General features: G+C 38.0%; 1 protein-coding gene and 1 long non-coding RNA gene across 3 annotated transcripts in view; one reads left to right on the forward strand and one right to left on the reverse strand.

Annotated features, from left to right (window-relative positions):
* GABRA4 (gamma-aminobutyric acid type A receptor subunit alpha4) overlaps nucleotides 1–20,051 on the forward strand; it is a 68,008-nt gene that overhangs the window by 36,932 nt on the left and 11,025 nt on the right. The gene's annotated exons all lie outside the window — the stretch shown is intronic.
* LOC121036243 (uncharacterized) overlaps nucleotides 1–20,051 on the reverse strand; it is a 32,296-nt gene that overhangs the window by 4,318 nt on the left and 7,927 nt on the right. For both annotated transcript variants that reach the window (XR_005793289.1, XR_005793290.1), the window contains exons 2-4: nucleotides 12,187–12,306; nucleotides 10,462–10,544; nucleotides 8,462–8,599 (exon numbers count right to left, since the gene is read on the reverse strand). This is a non-coding gene — a long non-coding RNA (uncharacterized LOC121036243). The remainder of the gene's footprint in view (nucleotides 1–8,461; nucleotides 8,600–10,461; nucleotides 10,545–12,186; nucleotides 12,307–20,051) is intronic.

A 20,051-nucleotide genomic window follows, 5' to 3' on the forward strand; every position in this document is an offset into this window, starting at 1 on the left:
CCCAAGCCCATACCTTGTTTGGTACAGGATGTTCTGTAGTTAGTAATTCTTTTTAGGCAATGAGTCATTGCTTAATCGCACAATTACTAAGCTGTATGATTTATGTCAAGAATAACAGAATTTTGTCTCATTCCCAGCCGTATTTTTTATCTTTTTGTATTATTACGTGTCTTGTACAGCTTCATGAGAAATTGTCTTGTTGCTAATCCTTGAAAACAAATCTAGTCATTTAACAAGAGTTTACCAAACAACTGCTATGCACAGTCACCGTGCAGGGCACACAGGATTCAAAGGCAAAACCTAGGAGTGTTGTCTAGTGAAGGGCAGAGGCTGTTAGTCTTGTGAGTTAGTAGCATAGTTAGTGTATAGAAGTGTCGTCTGAGTCCTGGTTTTAGATTAATACAAGCAAACTTTTAGTAGTGGGAACTCACTCTCAAATCTTTGCTGCTACCTTAGATCTATCTGCTGAAATACCAATCTCTATATTCAATTACATTTTGGGAACCTATTATATTTATGAACATATTTATGAAATACCTATTAAGTGTCAGTATGCTAGGAATACTGTACTCACTCCCTTCATAGATATGAGAATAGTACTGAAGGTCAACATTCAATGATTAATTTCGAATAATTAAATAACGATTAATGTACAAAATGCTGTGAAAGAGAAGCAGAGAGGGTAATAAGTTATCTCAGAGAGAATTAAGCTGAGACTTCACATTTTTTTGAAATGCAAAACGTGGCAAGTTAAGGGACATCATTCAAAATGACAAATGGAGGAGAAGCAATCAGTTTTAGTAGCTCATTGAAACCATAATGTGCATATTTTGGTGACTATTGATAATAATCACATGGGTAGAAAAATGCCAACATTAGCAGCATGATTAAAAATTTAGTCTGTTTATTTCTACAGAATGGGAAATGCCATAATTTTAATGCTATTAGGAAGGCTAGATATATTAGCTGTATTAGTGTTCAAGGAAAGAGTAAGGTGTCTTATAAACATAGTATAATACAGTGGAGGGTGTGTGTGTGTGTGTGTGTGTGTGTGTCTATGTGTGTGGTATAGATATAGATTAATAGTAAATCCATTTTTTTATTTTCATGTATTCTATGTTTACAAATATGGCAAAGGAAGAAGCTGTAAAGTGTATTTATATATTACATGGAATTTGGGGAGGTAGCATGTCATTACTATGATGATCATCATTTTTTTATTGTCTACAATGTACTATATAGATATGTAGATATATGTATATATTTATATATATCCCATATATGTGTGTGTATATGTGTATAATACATAGGGCTAGTTACTTTACATACGCTATCTCTAATTTCTACAGTGAGCCCCAGGATGAATTGTCATGTTGTTATACACATAATTTTATGGTTGAGGAAAATAAGCCTTGGTGAAGTGTTTTTGGACACTTTCAGATGCATGGTGCTGCCTCTCAGTAGAGAAAACAAAGAGGCATAAAGGGATTTTGTCTCTACTCTCAGGTCTCCAATGGCGCTTTAATAACACAATGCAGTATTTGGGTTTGCACTTCTCTGTTAGATGAACGAGTTAGGCAAGGTAATATCTAAATTTCCTTCTAATTGAAAAATCTGTGCTACTACAGACTCATTCACTCTCTATAACCAATGCCAGCTTGCTTTATACTCTTCAACATGTGCTTGCTTCGGTAAAAAATGATTAGAAGGAGGATGAGTCTTTTTGGGTTCACTGAGTCAGATGCAATTAAATATTCAAGTTATTTTATGCTCACCTATATAGCAAAAACCATACTATTCCAGTGGCAATAAAAGCATCAACGGATACTATGTGACCAAGTGCCAGAGAGTATTTTAAGCATTTTACATATATTAACTCATATAATTGTCACAGCAGTCCTGTCTGATCTTCATCCTACCTGACAGATGAGGAAATTGAAGCGCTGAGAGGCCTGAGTGATTTGTTCAAAATCATACCGCTTGTAAGTAACCAGGCCAGGGTTTAGCCCAGGTAGCCTGGCTCCAAAGGGTAGGTTTACAAGTGGGAATGAAGGCTGCAGTTACAACCCACCACCAGCACTACTGACCCTCTGCTCTGCCTATCGCCCCATACTCATGCCCCGCCCCATTTCCTGCTTTCCTGAGGGCTGTATTCATGCTCACATTGTTCAAAGGGTAAGCCGTACTTTGAAACTCTGTCCTGATTATAACAAGCCCTATCCCTTAGCTAGTAGTTTAGGTTACATAGAAGCCAAAATCACAGAAAAGTAGGCACCCTCTCCAAATGCCCAGGTTTGCATAAAATACATAAAAATTTTGTCAAGGCTAAAAATGACAAATTGATTAGTGCAGTCATGTCGACAAACTATAGAGCAGTCCCTAGTTTTACCACTTTTTGACATTTTAAACAGTTAAAAACATTCAAAAGTATGACTGTTACTTTGATTTGAAATAACCTGTCTTACACGTTTATATCTTCAATTAACAATGTTTACTTAGAATAAACGTTCAGAAGAATCGTTCTAAAGGTTGTAGGGAAAATTTTAAAGGAGTTCAAAAGAGACCTTTTTGCCCTAAATGAATTAATACTATTTCAGGTGGCAGAGTATAGTGATATAAATAATCAAGAGGAGCAAATATTCTGTAGGGATCAGGGCACGTTTTAAGAAGCATCCTGAACTTTGGGAGGGCATGGTGGGAGAACTCAGCCTACCAGTGAGGTGTATTTTACTGGTGGCCAGCAGATGCAGGAGAATAGCAAGGAAATGAGCTAGCTCATTACTATAAATATCATTAGTTTTGTTTGTGATATTTATGGACTAGCCGAAGGATCATTCTGGAGTTGCTGTATGATTAATAAACTATTCCTATATTCCTGGAATTTTTATGACTTCTCCATTTACTCCATTATTCCTCTAGCACATCTGGAACAAACTTGCTAAGTACCTAGCAAGTACTTGAGTAATACTTACTGGTTGATTTCATTCCTCATACAACTGAGACATGGGCTCAAGTGCCAGGGATAGCAATATATGAAGGAACCACATATTTCCATCAGTGACATTTTATTAAAAGGTTTTTAAATTTACTTTTTGTTATTTTTAATGTTTATTTATTTTTGAGAGAGAGAGAGAGAGAGAGAGAGAGAGAGAGAGAGACAGAGCATGAGCAGGGTAGGGACAGAGAGAGGGAGACACAGAATCCGAAGCAGGCTCCAGGCTCTGAGCTGTCAGCACAGAGCCCAAAGCGGGCTTGAACTCACGAACCATGAGATCATGAGCTGAGCTGATGTTGGACGCTCAACCGACTGAGCCACCCAGGTGCCCCTAGAAGTTTTTTTTTAAAGGCATTTCAAATTTTTATTAATTTGGTGATCTTTTTCCATCTCTGTTAGTAATGTGAGTGAACCAGCCCTTCTTCAAGAGTGAAAAAAAATCAGCTTCAAAAATTACAGCTGCTTGAAACAAATTCCCTCAATGTTTAGCTACATTTTCCAGCAAATTCTTTTCCCTAAGCTACTATGTAAGATTATTCATTCCTTCTGGTTTATTTAGCTAAGCTGCCAATTTCCCTTTTGCTATTTTGAGGGACTAATTTCTCACAACATAATATACATAGCTAAATCTCTAGCTTTTCACTCAGCCTCAGATGTTTCAGAAGTTTCAAGAATTATCAGTTTGCGTATTACTTATTTCATTTCACTTAAATGAATTAGAGGATATTATGCATAAAAATATCCTTGGTCAAAGATTATTATCTATTTTGGTCAATTTAAGGGGAGGGCACTTTCCACTCAGATATTATGGCAGGACATGGTTTTCTGTGTTCTAGGATTTCAGATTTCACGAGATTCTTCACCTGCCTAGCTTCATTGCCTGAATAACACATCTTATGCTTTCACAAAGCCTCTCTTATTAGTGACCCTCAATTTTCATATTCCTTAGTTATTCTGCAAGATTCTCTTCTTTCTCCATCTGTTTCTCTCTCTTGTACTTTGACTTCAATTTTTGTAACTCCAACATCTTCATATAGATGACTAGCATGGAGACTTATTTATTCTCTCCAGTCTCATGACTCCCAACCATGTAGTCCAGTGAATTTGGTTTCTCTCTCAAGCTCTTTCTCGGTCTCTCTTTTTTTTGGGGGGGGGGGGGTGGAATTTGACTAAAACAAAAATTTAAGGGTACTTGGGTGGCTCAGTGCATTGAGCATCTGATTCTTAACTTTGGCTCTGGTCATGATCTCAAGGGTTCATGGGATGGAACCCCTCATTGGGGTCTGTGCTGAGCATGGAGCCTGCTTAAGATTCTCTTTCCTGACCCTCTCCCCTGCTCACATGCTCTCTTTCTCTCTAATATATAAAAAAACAAACCAAAACCTAAAAACTTAAAAAAAATTACTTTCACTTGTTTTTTTGTTTGACTTATTGAAAACAGTTGTGGGGCACCTGGGTGGCTCAGTTGGTTAAGTGCCTGACTTTGGCTCAGGTCATGATCTCGCGATTCACGAGTTTAAGCCCCACATCAGGCTCAGTGCTGACAGCTTGGAGCCTGGAGCCTGCTTCAGAGAGTCTCTCTCTCTCTCTCCCCTTTCCCTGATCATGGTCTCTCTTTCTCTCTTTTTCTCTCTCCCTCTCTGAAAAAATAAACATAAAAAAAAAAAGAAAGATAACAGTTGTGGGCTCCAGAGTCAGAGAAAAGGCTGTCTTTAAGGGATTTAAAGAAAGAAACGGACAGGGCACCTGGGTGGCTCAGTTGGTTAAGCGTCCAACTTCGGCTCAGGTCATGATCTCACAGTTTGTGAGTTTGAGTCCTGCATCAGGCTCTGTGCTGACAGCTTTCTCAGAGCCTGGAGCCCGCTCTGGATTGTGTGTCTCTTTGTCTCTGCCCCTCTCCTGCTCACACTCTGTCTCCATCTCTCTCAAAAATAAATAAACATTAAAAAAAAGAGAAAGGAATGGGGGTGTGAGGATGTGTGTGTGGTTTAGTTTCTCTGTTAGTGCTCTCTATTTTTGCCTCCCTGAAAAGATTGTTTAAGCCTAATCAGTTTAATGGGGACATCAAGGGGTCCCTTGAAAATGAAAAGTTGTACCATTAAAATAAAGGGAGGAGATATGAAGGAAGAAGGATCCCCATCACTTAGCACATGTGTACTGTCTCTTCAGCCGCATCGTTGGCACTTGAGGATTAACATTTTCAAAGAGAACTTGGCAAAATGTGGTATGGACTCTGTATCCAAATAGTGGAATGTCAACTCTTCACATACAAAATGGGTATAGTGTTGTTTTTAGTTTAATCAGCTATGTGCATATGTGAACATCTGGACAGATTTTTTAAAAAGTCTTTAAGAATATGAACTTTTCGACCACTGTTTAGCACAGAGCCTGGCACCCAGTAAATGCTCATCTAATACTGGCTGACTGAGTCAATGGATCAAAGAATGAATGAATGCAATGTGGTCTCTGCAGTGCATTAATAATAATAATAATAATGACAGGAAAGAGAAGTCCTAGATGATCACAATAATAGAGAAAAACCCCAAATACCCATTCCAGTATTGCTTTTTCACTTTTTGAGGCCCACACCAAGTTTGGAGATTACTGAAGGAAATCTGCATGTCTCATTTCTTGACCCCAAACACCTGGTTTCTGTGGAAGTCTCCTGTATGAAGCAACTATTATCCCTTCCTTTTTCATGGGCCATGCCTTTGACTCTTAGTCTTGTTTGGGTTACTCTGGCTACTGATATAGACAGGCCACTAGATGGGAAGTGAGAGTCCTGCTCAACTATGCTGTTCAGACTATATGTGGAATGCAAGGAAACGTCCTCTGATTCTATGTGGGAGAAGGGTACAATCAATACCCTTCTGAGAGCTGGGTTTGAATGGAGAAGCTCTTAGAAAGGCATCCTGTTTGGAAGGTGAGAAAAGAAGGCATCATGGAGCTTCAAAGATGCTTCCACAGAAAGTAAGCAAGAGCTGGACAACCATATAGGAACTTGATAGTTATATTCTTAGGGCAGATCCACCACAAACACATGAGGACTGGGGTGCTTGAGTGGCTCAGTTGGTTAAGCGTCTGACCTCTGGTTTCAGCTCAGGTCATGATCTCATGGTTTGTGCATTGCTGACAGAGCAAAGCCTGCTTGGGATTCTCTCTCTCTCCCTCTCTCTCTCTCTGCCCCCCACCTCTCTCTCTCTCTCTTTCTCAAAATAAATAAACTTAAAAAACAAAACAAAACATGGACAGCAGTGATGAATGGAGGGAGCATGGGCTGAGCACTTGACCTTCATGGCTTTCCCTTCCATGACCAAATGGGCCTGCAATTTGTTTTGACAAAAGTCAGTTTGTATTAAGTTGAACCATATGAAAACACCATTTGCACTGGTTAAGAATGGTTTAAAAAGTCAAAGGCAGTCTTTTGAGGTGAAGATGAGGCCTAGATCTGACTTAACAATTTCCTTTATCAACTTTTTCTTTTTGACAGCAAAATAGGTAATTAGAAATTATCCTGGTGATTACAGTGATTAGCATTTTTTAAGTTTATTTGTTTTCAAGACAAGAATTTAGGTTGGAGCCAAGAATGTCAAAACCTTGGACCGGTACTCAGTGTGCCTGGGGCCGATGGGAACATATCCTCTATGGGCATCATAATACTCTCAGTAGGACTGTGTTGTTAGTTTATTTATTTTATTTTGACTTGAAGAAGCTGAGGCTTATACAGACGCAGAGCATCAGCTCCCCTGTGGTTAGCTTACTATGCTGCTTCTGCAAGCAAGAAACCCACTTTGCCAAAGGCTTAGCTGATCCTAAAAAATGTTAACATGCTTTCTGCTTAATGTTTGCCGATGGGCTGATCTAAAAATGGCACCAAGGAGGTTACCTATTATCCACAAAGCAAGAATACATTTCGGGACTGAAATAGATTACGGTCAATGGGGACTTGATCTGCTGACAGAAAGTTATATTAGTATCCCTGAGCGATTCATAAAAATAGAATTAGATTTTATGTGGTGAATCCTGTTTGTTTTTGGTTAATTAAAAAAATGAATCTCTCCTTTAGTACTTCCAGTATTTAAGTTCTTTTTCTCTTCGACCTTTTTCCCCACAGTGTTTCTTTATGGATTGTACTCATTTTTCAAAATTATGTAAATCATTCACTTTTGCACGTTTGCAATGGGTAATATCCTTTGTGCTGTAGCCAAATTTATTTTATCAATTTCATTACTAAAAATACCTTAAAGAAAGGTTTTGAAGCACATTGAGATAGAATATGGAAAAACCTAAAATCATATTTTGAATGAAATGTACATTTTTTCCCCCTGTGGTCTTCAAATTCCTAGCAAATTGAAAATTTTTATTGTTTTTTTTTTCAACTAATGTATAATGGGTAGGTTGACTTTGTCCTTGTGGTTTACCCAATTTAGCCTTTGTTTAGGACAAAAATATCCTGGCTTGACCAATAGACGAGATAGCCACCTTAACAACAGAGCAAATGTAAAAAGCAGTTTTCTAGCAATGAAAATTTGCAAAAGGATTTAAGTTAATTATTTAAAATTATAATCTAGATATTTATGACTTTAATAGGCATTGTATAATGGGGTTAAAGTTTAAAATTATAATCAAAAGGGGATTTCAGGACCTCATGAGACCATTTTAGATAATTATTGGCTACAATTAACTTCCTGGTTACTATCCAGACATTTTGCAGTCATTAAATGCAGCTAGACTACTCACAGTATTGGAAATCATAGCATTATGAAGCTTCTAAGTTCCAAGGCACATAAAATTGAAGAAAACAGGGAAGTAAAAAGATCTCAAGTCTTTATTGTGCTGCAGTGTTGGTGGAAGGTACAGGCCAATTGTTCTATAATGTAAGACGGATCAATACTGCTGCTTTACTTTCAAGGATTTTGTTATTAGATGCTCTTTCTCATGGTGGAAAAACAAAACAGAACCAGATACAGAAAGATGTAAAATTGGGAGCTGAAACATGTGGGGTGAAATCAGAAGTATGAAAGTGAGAAGAGAAATACTGAATAAGAAGTCTTTTTGTCCATGTCACTTGCTGGCATTGCCTTGTGTGTTACCCGAGCACTTCAATTTTCTTTTTCTTTCTTTCTTTCTTTCTTTCTTTTTTTTTTTTGTCAAGCCCTAATTGAGGATATCCTAAGATTTCATCATATATGTTGGGCTGATTGAGAGTAATGCCGGACTTATACGGCAAAGAAAGAACTCTGCTGTTTTTTGGGGATTATGGTATGCTTGTTAGACCTAATTTAGCATTGCGTGGTGCAGCCTGATTCATGATAGAGCTGGTCAGTTCAGAAATAGCTACATCAAATATGTACATTATATATGTTTATTCCAGATCAATCTGCTAGCACAGTAGAATAAGCACAATCGTATACTCTCAGCAATGCAAACAATGAGACAGAATTTGTTGCTTTTTCACTAGCTCACCATAATGTTCTTCCTCAGTTGGAAAGCTCTCCACAATCCGATTATTGTGCTCACTCCATGGTGTTCTTTCTTCATGTCATTAATATCTTATTTTCTGGCTGAGGTTCTCTTTATTTATGATAATAGTTTCATAGATTTCTAGAGGATAAACAAATTTGATTATTTTAATGGTTGAAATACAAATTCGATGTTCAATGGAGGGCTTATGGCTGTTTCGGATCAGCTGGGTGGTCTCATGATGTAAGGCCTAGCTAGGTTCACTCTTAGAACAATTTGAAAGAGTGCACAGAAGAGAAAGGCATTAGCCAGAAGGCTCCTGATACATTCATGGTTGGTTATAGATTAAAATGACAAGAACATAGCTCCACATAGACTGTTAGCCTTTGTAACAGCCATTCATTTGGTGCTACTATTTCCACATATGCATGCCCCACGTGAGCAGGTATAACCTATAATTCATGTAGGAAACTCCCATTTATCTAGGGACAAAAAGAACCAAGAAGCTGAATTAGATGAAAGTGCTCTTTGGTAATATTAGATAGTGCTAACATATGTTTGAATCTACCACAATATAATTTTAGTGTAGAGTTAGTTTTTATGTTAACCAAATGCTTTGAAAATTGACAATGCATGAGTAAAAAGGGATTCTGCTAAGCACACAAAAAAATAATCAGGAACTCATTCCAAAGTTTAATTTCAATGTTCAGGTTTTTTTGTTTTTTTTTTTTTTCACAATTCATCAAGCTGACATTAAAAGTTGCTCCATTCCTCTTTCAAAACTGGTAATTTTAACTGTTCCCTCCCCCACTTAACTCTACCAACCACATAAAGAGATCCGTGAAGCCTGGAGCTCAGGCTGTTTGAAGCATTTTGAGTATTGCAAGAAGTACATTGTGACAGAAAACATTTTTCAAGGTGGTTGTATTAAGGCTCCTTCCTCCACTGGTTATCTGACATGCATTTCTTACAATGTTGGTTAGAGTCTGTGTTACCTCAACCTTGAATCTAGTTGGCAAGGGGGTGGGAGGGCTCTGTGCCTAGTGGAAGTGATGCTATATGACATCGACGCTGGCTCGTTTGAGACTCCTTACTGGGACCCAGCCATCATGCTGTAAGGAAGCCCAGACCACATGGAGAGACCACAGGTAGGGTATTTTGGCTGACAGGCCCATCATCAACTGCCAGAAATGTGAGTGAGGACACCTTCAAGGTGACTCCAGTCCCAGCCACTCTGACTGAAACCACCTGAGAGACACTGAGTGACAGCTGCCTAGCTGAGTCCAGTCAACCTCCAAAGCCATAAAACGGATTGTTTGGGGTGATTTGTTATGTACTAGATAAGTGGGAAACACATTCTTTTTAAAAAGCAGACATACTCGAGTTCAAATACTGACTCTACCTCTTGCTAGTGGGATGGTGTCAGCCGAGATGTTTAATTTCTCTAATTCTGTTGGTTCATCTTATGGATGTTTAATCTGGAGTACTGTAAGTGCTCAGTAAACATGTTTTCCTGCTTTCCTCCCACTCTTCTGCCTTCCCTCCGTCCTTTCCTTTCTCCCTTCCTTCCATCCATCTTTCCCTCCTTTCCTTGCTAGAACTCTTTTCCTTCTTTTCCTTCCTATGTAAATTCAACTGAGTACAGCTGCTTTTGTGGTAGGCCATTTCAAACTGGAATATGTTAGTGCCAGGTGTGGATTTAATTGAACCTTTACTTAGAATGCAAGCAGACAGAATTCAGGATGCATTTTTTTTTTCCAGTGAAAACTGCTGAATCACTGGTTCCAAAATCAGCATAAAATATGCTCAGACCTTCCACAGACAGCATGTGTGATGCTATCAAGTGTCTTGGGGGAATGGGGTAAACACATTTTTAAAAAAGGAATGTTTCCATCAGTTCACAGGGAACGTTATCTGAATTCAGTTCAGGCGAAGAATATCTTAAAAAGCTAGATAAAGGAAATGAAGGCGTGAGCAACATGTTATTTGTAGGAATGACATACATTATCTCCTTGGCAACTGCAGGGTGGCATGCAATTTGGCAATCTATGTTGTGTCATCTCAGATGCCTGGAAGTCACTGTTTCCTATGGAAACAAAGGAAAGAACAACATGAGAAAAAAGTTCTGCTTTTAGTATGCTGGAAAATTACTTTAAAACCAAGGGACCCGCAGGTTTCCATAGCATAACAAAATCTCAAAATGGCATTAGCTTTTTACTTATTAACTCCACAATGCTTTAGAATATGGATCCGATCCCAATTTTCTTTGGTCCTGCTGAGCTTTATATCCGTGCTTTATGGTCAAATGATGATTCAAGACATTTGGGTGGAACTTTCAATACACCGGTGTTTGGTAAGTCTTTCTTAAACATCAGGACCTCAGCTTCTGCACATTCATTTATGTGTTCATTCAACAAATAGCTGTTGAGTGTTAATTTGTGCCAGGAATTGTGCTAGGTATTGAGGCTGTGTACATCCCTTACCTTATGTCTTATAATCATCCTGGCATATTCACGGGATAGTGTGTCATTTCATTATTTGAAGTGAATCAGTAATTTAGCAAGCATTCATTTGGCCCTGGCCTGGAGAGTCCATTATATTGGGGGTTAAGAGATGGCAGATGTGAACCACAGGGCTACGCAATACTTGATGGGGCACGGAACAATTCTTATCATGGGTTTCCTTTGGTCAGTGATTGCAGTGAACTTTTTAAGATATAGTGTCAGCGTGTTTTCATCAACAGCCTCCAAACAAATGGCTCCAAAATATTATAGTGACCAGTGCTCAATATAATTTCACTTGGTAGGCAATTTGATGAAATTGAATGCTTTAAGTGAAGGAAACTCAGACTGCAACGTGCTGGCTAGAGTCTAAAAGTTTCCACTATGGTGAAATTCAAAGAAGTATCAACACTATAAATAAAATACTATAATGGCAGCCTGAATGGCTTCAGTGGAATGATATGGCTGGTAATGGGAAATTAAAATGTGACATCAGTGTTGCCAGGATCACCAGAGGGGTACTGGGGATTCTTTGAGAATGGTGTGGCAGATAAGGACTTGAGATTTACTGCGGAGCAGGAAGTTGAGTTCAAGAGTCATTTCTTTCCAAGGATGATCTTGCCTCCTATTGATCAGTTTTGTGTCTCCAAAGCATTGCCTTTACTGCATATTCTACATCTACTTTTAACCTCACCATAGCACTAGGTGGGACATTTATCCACATTTCTGAAGTGTATTAAAGAATGGATGTGAGGCAGACGGGTAATGTCCATCAAAGAGTCTCACAAAAGAACCTTAAAGGCTGACCTTCCAAATAGTGATTTCAAGGGCTCTTCTGGGTTGGAGGAATAGAAGCCATATGCCTGATTTTATAATTCCAATATTAAAATTAATGACCATATTTCACTTCTGGATTTTTTCCCCCATAGGGTTTTATTTTAGTGTGTCCTCTCTAAGAGCAATATTTCAGCTTAGAATTTTCTTGGGTTTGTGGATATATTCATGGAAGATTTAAATAGCATTGCAGCTGTACAGAAAAGCTGTTCTAGTGTGTGCTTTGAAAATCAGCTTTTCAATAACTGATAGCTTTAGAACTATGATTGAGAGGAAAAATCCAGTCCTTGTTAAACAAGCTATTTCAGCCTCTGGCTACATGTTTCATGTGGTTTCAAGGAGAGACTCCCATTTCCCATTGCTTTGCTCTTGTACAGGCAGGTTGGTGCTCACCAGCCTCACGCTTTTCCTGTGTAGCAGCAGAGGGCAAGAGGAAGGTAGATGTTGATCTAGGAGGTGATGCTCTTCTATTCAATAGTAATCTTTCAGTCATATTTTTAAACAAGCAGATGTCTGAAACGGGAGAGGAAAGGCGTTTAATTCCAGTTATCGTTAATATTCCAGGATTGACTCATTAAACAGTTCATTAACTACTATAGTAGCCCAGGAAGTATAATCTGGATAGAATAAATGACTGTCATCTGGTTTTCAAGTGGATTTAAATGCTCTGCTTTTGGCTATATAGCTTTGCCAACTACTTATCTCCTGAGACACATTGTGTGAGACTCATTTTTGCTGTTCTGAGTGTACAGGAAGGAATGATTTTGTTGTTGATTTATTTCAATACAGTTTGCTCATCTTTTATTTATTACTCGTTTGACTTATTTTTATTGGAGATCTCTTAGTGCTTGGTACTGTGCTAGTTAGTGGGGAAAGGAATACATAAGAGCCCTGCAGTCCTAAGGAACCCATATTTGGGAGGGGCACTCACACAGTATGCTACATGGTAGGCTAGGAAAAAGCATAAAATGCTGTGTAAAGGTATAGCAGTTCAGATTAGCATGTCTGTGGTGGCGTATTCTGATAATGGTGGTGGGTGTGTCACATTAAACTTCTCAGAGAAATCAATAGCTGAGTACTGCCTTTGAAAGCATAAAAGGGAGGCAACGAAGATGGGGGAAAGAAGGCATGTGCAAGGATCCAGAGGCAAGACAATACAGCTGATGCTTGTAGAACTAAATGATGGTATCCTGCTAGAGTCCAGGTGTTTTAATTGGGTTTTTCCCAAAGCAGAGTTCTGCTGCAAGGATTTGTGTCCAAGCACTTTATTTTTTTTAGGCGATCCCCAGAAGCACTGTAAGGAAAGTAAGATGTAAAGGACAGAAATGCAATAAAGTATGATTAATGAGCAGATTTACCACTGTGTACTCATCATCCTAGAGGTTCTCTCAGAGTATGTGAGGAACACACGTCAGAACTGTCCCACCACTGACAAAGAAGTCAGGATACTTATTTACCAACTCTTGCCTCTTGTTAATTAGGATTACTCAAGGGATGTTAGCTTTCTTGAACTTCGAGTCCAACCCTCCCCCCAGATCAAGCTTCTGTAGACAGAGTGCCCCTTAGTCAGAGAAAAGCAGCAAGCCATCATCTTGTCTGGAGTAATATACTGGATAAACCAAATAAATACAGACAGTCACCAACAGCATACGCTACACGAGGGTACCCGGAGTGGTTAAGTGGAGGGTTTGAAAATAACGGGGAGATGAGACTGACGGGGGGGGGGGGGGGCAGGGCCCAGATCACGTAGAGTATTACGCTGCCATGTAAGTATTTTAAGGTTTTGTTTTTTTTCCCCCCCTGAAAACAGTAGAGTTCAAACTGAAAGAATATAAGCATGGAAGTAATGTGATCAGATTAACAATGCATAAATACTATTTTAGTGGGGAGTAGAGAGAGGGAAGATTCATAAGCATGTGGGTCTGAGAATGTTAATAGCCTGTGCAGTAGCCAAGTGAGAAATGTTGATTGCCTTTATAAAGGCTGTGAAGAAGACTAGACCGATTGGACAAATATTGAAGATATTGGACACAAAAGAATAAAGCAGAAGTAGAAAGAATAGTAGAAGTTTTGTGGCTTGTATAGCTAGCTGGATAGTGTGCCAGTCTTTAAAATGTAGGATACAGTTGGGGCACCCGGGTGGCGCAGTCGGTTAAGCGTCCGACTTCAGCCAGGTCACGATCTCGCGGTCCGGGAGTTCGAGCCCCGCGTCAGGCTCTGGGCTGATGGCTCAGAGCCTGGAGCCTGTTTCCGATTCTGTGTCTCCCTCTCTCTCTGCCCCTCCCCCGTTCATGCTCTGTCTCTCTCTGTCCCCAAAATAAATAAACGTTGAAAAAAAAATTTAAAAAAAAATGTAGGATACAGCAGGAGGGATGTATTTGTTAGGATAAATACATTGGGTTCATTGCATATGAACAAATTGGTATATAGATTAGACTTTGGTCAAAAATGTAGGTTCCATAAGGGTAAGAATTTGGGGACTTTCTTCCACTTTTGTATCACCAGAGCCCAGAACAGTGTCTGACATATATATAAATGAGCATTCAATAAATATGTGCTAAATAATTAGATGAATAAGTGAGTGTATATATGAGTGAATAAATTAAAATTTTGGTATGCTTCTAGTATATCTGATTGATATCATCCTAGATATATGGGACTTCAGGTTGGAGAAAAATTTGGGATGTAGACATTGATTTTATAATATTGATATAAAGATGGTAATCCAAGCCACCGGACAGGTTTATTTGCCCAAAGATTGAGAAAATTGAGATGTCTGAGAGTTGAACTGTATGGAAAGATAGCATTTTAGAATTAAGCAGAAGAAGAGACTGGCGACTGAGAAAGGAAAGGGGAACGTGACTTGATTGTGGAGTTTAGGGGAAAAATTTAAAGAATATAGAAGTGAGCAACAGTTTTAGATACTGCTGAGACCGTAGGTAAGATACATATTTTAAAAAGTTCCTTTTGGAATAATCCACAAAGAGTTTCAAGGGAAAGATAGGAGGGGATATAAAATAACAATGGGTTGAAGAGTAAATAACAGGTGAAGAAGCAGGAATAGTAAATGTAGACAATTTTCCCCTAAACTGGCAGTGATCGAAGAACAATAGCTGAAAGGGGTCAGAAGCTTGAGGAATTTTGGATGCTGACATTGTTTACTTCTTTATAATGCAAGAGAAATTTTAGTATGTTGTATGTTGGGAAAGTGCAAATATTTTTTAAATTACTAATATTATTCAGTAGAACAAAATCACAGGATTCCTGATTTTATGTCTCTCTGCAAGCATCCATCAGCCCAAAAGGAACCCTTTTAAACAGGAGCCTTTAATTATCTCTTCCTACAATTGCCAGATCTGGGCAAGTTGGGTTTTTGCTAGTTCTTAGCACTGCTCCAAGGAATGGAGCTGATTGTCTCCATCTAGAAATAGGAAATACGATGAATTTGGAACAGAGCACAAAATGTAGTGTTCCCGTACATTTCCAACCCTTTCTGAGGTGTTTAGTTACAGTATTCATTAAATATTTAGTTCTATTGAAAAAATATAGCAAATATCTGAGGATAGAAATAATGGAAACTTGCATTGTGATATTTTACCTCATAGGGACTATCCGCACTTCTGTCTTAGAATATGAAATAACAATATAATATTAATATTTAACAATTATTGATTGTTTACTATGTTCTAGGTAGTGTGTCAAGGGCTTCACAGCACTACCCATCAGTAACTCTAAGTACTTTTCGTTATTATCCTCATTTTACCCGGGAGAGAAATCGGAAGCCCAGAGGAACTAAATAACTCCCCCAAGGTCACATAAGTAGTATTTGGCAGAATCTGAAACTTCAATCAACTTGCTTTTAGAACCTATGGTTCTGCCTTTGGTTTTTAACTACTAACGTTCTACCAACAAGAATGATAACGAAGATAAATGTTTGGTAGCTTTTGGTTTTAAGATTCATTTTATAGATGTGTGTGAAGGGCACATTTTTCTTGCTGCCTACCAGGTATTTGGGTCATGTAGTTTCCGGCCTGCTTGGTTGAAGTGGTTATCTTGGTGGTATACATTAATGTGCTGATGAGCCATTTACCATAAATTGCAACTCAGCTACTGGTTCAATTCATGCTAAATTTGCAATCCGCCTTTACTGAAGTGCAAAATTGTCTTTCTTGTCATAAAGTGGTAGAACATGCAAAATAGTCTAATACCTTATTTTCTAGCTCAAGTAAGATTATCTAGGCTCCAAGAAAGTTTTAAAATGTTCACTTTGGATGAACAGCTGTTTCAACATGAGAGCCTTGTTCGATGTTGAATGGTTTTGCTAATGCCCCATTGGAAACCATACATGGCACTTACTCTTTGAGGACAAGTCAAATTATTTCTGGAGAATATCTGAACGGCTTCAGCTGTTTTGGGGGGGGGGTTCATCTGTTTGACAATGTAAGACCTACCAACTAGGTCATGGTGGAATATCAATTTGTTCTGGCCTAATGCATTGTTTTACTGTAGATGGAGTAGATTTGTAATGAATCGTGTTAAAATGATAATTCAACATATGCTTTATGACCAATTGGCTGTGGTTCCAATTGTAAAGACTAGAGAAATGGATTGATTTTCAAAATATAAGAGCATACACAATAGGTGGCTTAATGAGTCCTTTTCTACTACATACACATATGTATACACATTAACTTTATACCTAATTTGGCACATGAATTGCTGAACTTCATTAACTTTAATTACTTGTAGATAACTACATGTTTGGAAAATCATTCTCAAATCAGGAACTAGAGCCACTGTTTATGTCGATACCTTATCTGGGTTACAATTAAAGTTGCAATTGCAGTGTCTTATGTGCTGGGGGTGGGGAGGATGTTTCAATTTTACCATATCATATATTTGAGTAGTATATTTTTAAACGTCTTTTGAAAGTGCTGTATTCCAACTTAAGAGAAAGTTTGTCAAAGAAGGTTGGGGCACAGCTTCCATCTTGCAGAAGATCATCATATAGAAGATAGTCTAATACCTTTGAGTGGTGTCAACTAGTCTAATAAGTTTTGAGTGGTGATGTTGATTCATTTTTAAAACAGTTCATTTTAAAACAGTTCAAAATCTACAGGGGCAGTTGGTTAAGCACCTGACTTCAGCTCAGGTCATGATCTCACAGCTCATGAGTTTGAGCCCTGCGTCAGGCTCTGTGCTGACAGCTGAGAGCCGGGAGCCTGCCTTGGATTCTGTGTCTCCCTCTCTCTCTGCCCCTCCCTCACTCATGCTCTCTCTCTCTCTGTCTCAAAAATAAATAAACATTTAAAAAATCAAAATGTAGAGATACAAAGTACTATCTATAATCATGTGATGACAACCAAGCATCAAAGGAATAGGAAGAATATAAGGAAGAATGGGAGAGAGAGTAATCTGTAAAAACTCTAGAACAATTTTCACATAAACTGGAAAGGCAGGACTAATCAGAGAGATTTTTTTGTGAGTCAAAGCATAGTACAGTGTTTAATTTATGATAGAAACCAAATAAATGTAAATAAAATTAAAAACCAAGCCATTTATAATGATTTGGGTTGTGGACATATTTCAGGTAAATTCTTTTCTGTTTTCCTTCAACCCCATTAACATATGCACTTATTATTATAGGCAGTGTCCAGAAGTGGTTAAAAGTGTGGGTGGGTTTGGGATTCACATCATGACTCTAACCCATGTTAATTGTCTGACCTTAAGTGAAGTACCTAACTTTTCTAGGCTTCAGTGTCCTCATTGGAAAAAATAAGACTATTAATACTATCTCACAGGTGATTGCAGGAAATATGTGAGGTTATTTGTGAAAAACATTTAGTGTAGTACTGGGTCCTTAGTAAGCACTCAATAGATTGTAGAGATATTCATGGATATTCATGATCTCTGTCTATCAAGTATTGGTATTAGACATTACTTATGGTAGAGTAGCCCTGAATGTAAAGCATTGCCTTAATTGCCCATTTCAAGACAATATAAAAGTAAGAAAAGAAAAGGAAGATTTTAGAACATCCTCAAAAGATCTCAAATTTTAATGACAAGGAAGTTTCTCAGCCTTCCTTATCTTGATGCTACTGAGAGAAATCTTCAGAATTTGTCCCCACTGCCCCAAGGTACTTCCTTCCTTTCCCCTTCCTTCCTTACCTGGTTAAACCTCACTGATTCCTAAAGTTTCAGTTTATGTCTCTTTCTGAAAGTTACTTTCTCAGCAATCAGGAAAGGTAATGCACTTCCTAATTTCTTTAGTTTCCCTTTAAAGCACTTACTGATTATTATAATTTTTTTTTAATTCCTGAGAGAAGATGCCAGGGCTGTATTTTTTTCACCTCTGTACTCTCAGTGCTCAGCAAAATACCTTGAAAAATTGGACACTCAGTACACTCAATACATATACGTTAGGCAAATTCATAATGGGGTAAATCAATGCTTTTAATAAGTCCTTTATTGCTTATGAGCTTAATCGTGAATCTTCTACTACTCACTTCCAGCAAGAGATGAAGCATGGCACTTGAGCTCTTTCTCCTAAAAATAAATCTATTGGAGCTATTATAAATGTTCAGATTCAATAGGCCAACATTGTCTAATATTGCAAAGAAACTCAGACTGTTTTAGGTAAGGTTCTTGGCTCATCAAAGGCTTTCTTACACTGCATAGCTATGATTTTACAAAGGGATGTGACTGACAATGCTTGAGCTTTGAAATGTTTCCTTCCAGTGGAAGTATACGGAGAATCTGGTCTTGATAAATCATTGCTTTTTGGATAGTGCCCCTGTTGCCTTTGCTAATGCAGATAAAACTGTGACTCAGACTACTTGGTATATCAGCCTCCCGGAGGGTTGGCACGAACCTGAATCCTTCTGGGTGGCTATTTCTCAAAGCACGATTTTGTTATGATCAAATCATAACAAGTCTACATTAAGAGAAAAAGCATTGTCTGAATGATTTTGAAGTTCAAATGTAATTTTCTGAATATTTTGAAGCTGAAGCAGATCATTTCCACAGGATGATGAGCATGCTTTAAAAAATAAATTGATTTGGCCACCCAAGTTAGGGATTTAAAAATGTAGTGAGATTTCTTTTGCAGTGATTTGTCGGATATCTATGTAAATTAACTCTACTTTTAAGGTTTAAAGAAATCTGGAAATGTGGAAAATAAAGGTTCTAAATTATATTATTAATGACACTTTTTCAATATTTAAACAAATAAATGCTCTGAAATCCACAACACAGAGAGAGAAGGTGGTCTTCAGGGTCATACATTCAAGTTATAATATGAAAACAGGCAAAAATACTTAGGGAGAAGTATTGGGTAGTTAAGAAGGATCTGGAGCTGGGGCGCCTGGGTGATTCAGTCGGTTAAGCATCTGACTTTGGCTCAGGTCATGATCTCGCAGTTTGTGGGTTCAAGCCCCGCGTTGGGCTCTGTGCTGACAGCTGGGAGCCTGGAGCCTGGATTCTGTGTCTCCCTCTCTCTCTGCCCTTCTCCTGCTTGTGTTCTATCACTCAAAAATTTAAATAAATAAATAAATTAATTAATTAATTAAGGAGGATCTGGATCTAAGTCCAAACTAGAAGATTTAAACCCTCAGTTAACCACCAAATTCCTCAGATGTGAGTGAAAAGAAGCTGAAAAGAAGAGAAGATGGAGGTATCTTATGTCTAGGCAATTAGGACAGTTTAGGAAGAGATTGTAGATGATCCATGGTAGATATATATGCATTTTTATTCATCAAGAAAAATTAAGAAGATGACAAAGAAATCAATGCTTCCTTCCTGTCAAAGCCATCTCAGTTTCTTTGAATGTCCTGTATCTTAACTCTATCTAGGATTTGGGATTTTCAGAAAGTTATATTCAGTGTAAAAGAGAGAAGAGAACAGACTAGAAACAAAGAAAATATCTAAAAAGAGAGTTGCAAGTTTGTTTAGGTTTTACTTTTTTCTTATGAGGTCAGTTACTACTCACTGTTTTAAAAAATCTTAAAATATATGTGCCTCAAATTGAATTTTATTGAAGTTAGATAATTGTTTAGGCCATCATAACAAAACAACATAGGTTTAAACAACATTGGCTTAAACAACAGAAATGTGTTTTCTTATAGTTCTAAAGGCTAGAAAACCCAAGATCAAGGTTTCCATAGGTTTGGTTTTTGGTGAGAGCTCTCTTTCTGGCTTGCAGACGGCTGCATTCTTGTTGTAGCCTCTTTTGTTAGAGAAAAAGAGTTCTCCGGTGCCTC

Source organism: Herpailurus yagouaroundi, unplaced genomic scaffold (assembly GCF_014898765.1).
Source record: "Herpailurus yagouaroundi ecotype Mexico unplaced genomic scaffold, PumYag 28, whole genome shotgun sequence".
Lineage (NCBI taxonomy): Eukaryota > Metazoa > Chordata > Mammalia > Carnivora > Felidae > Herpailurus > Herpailurus yagouaroundi.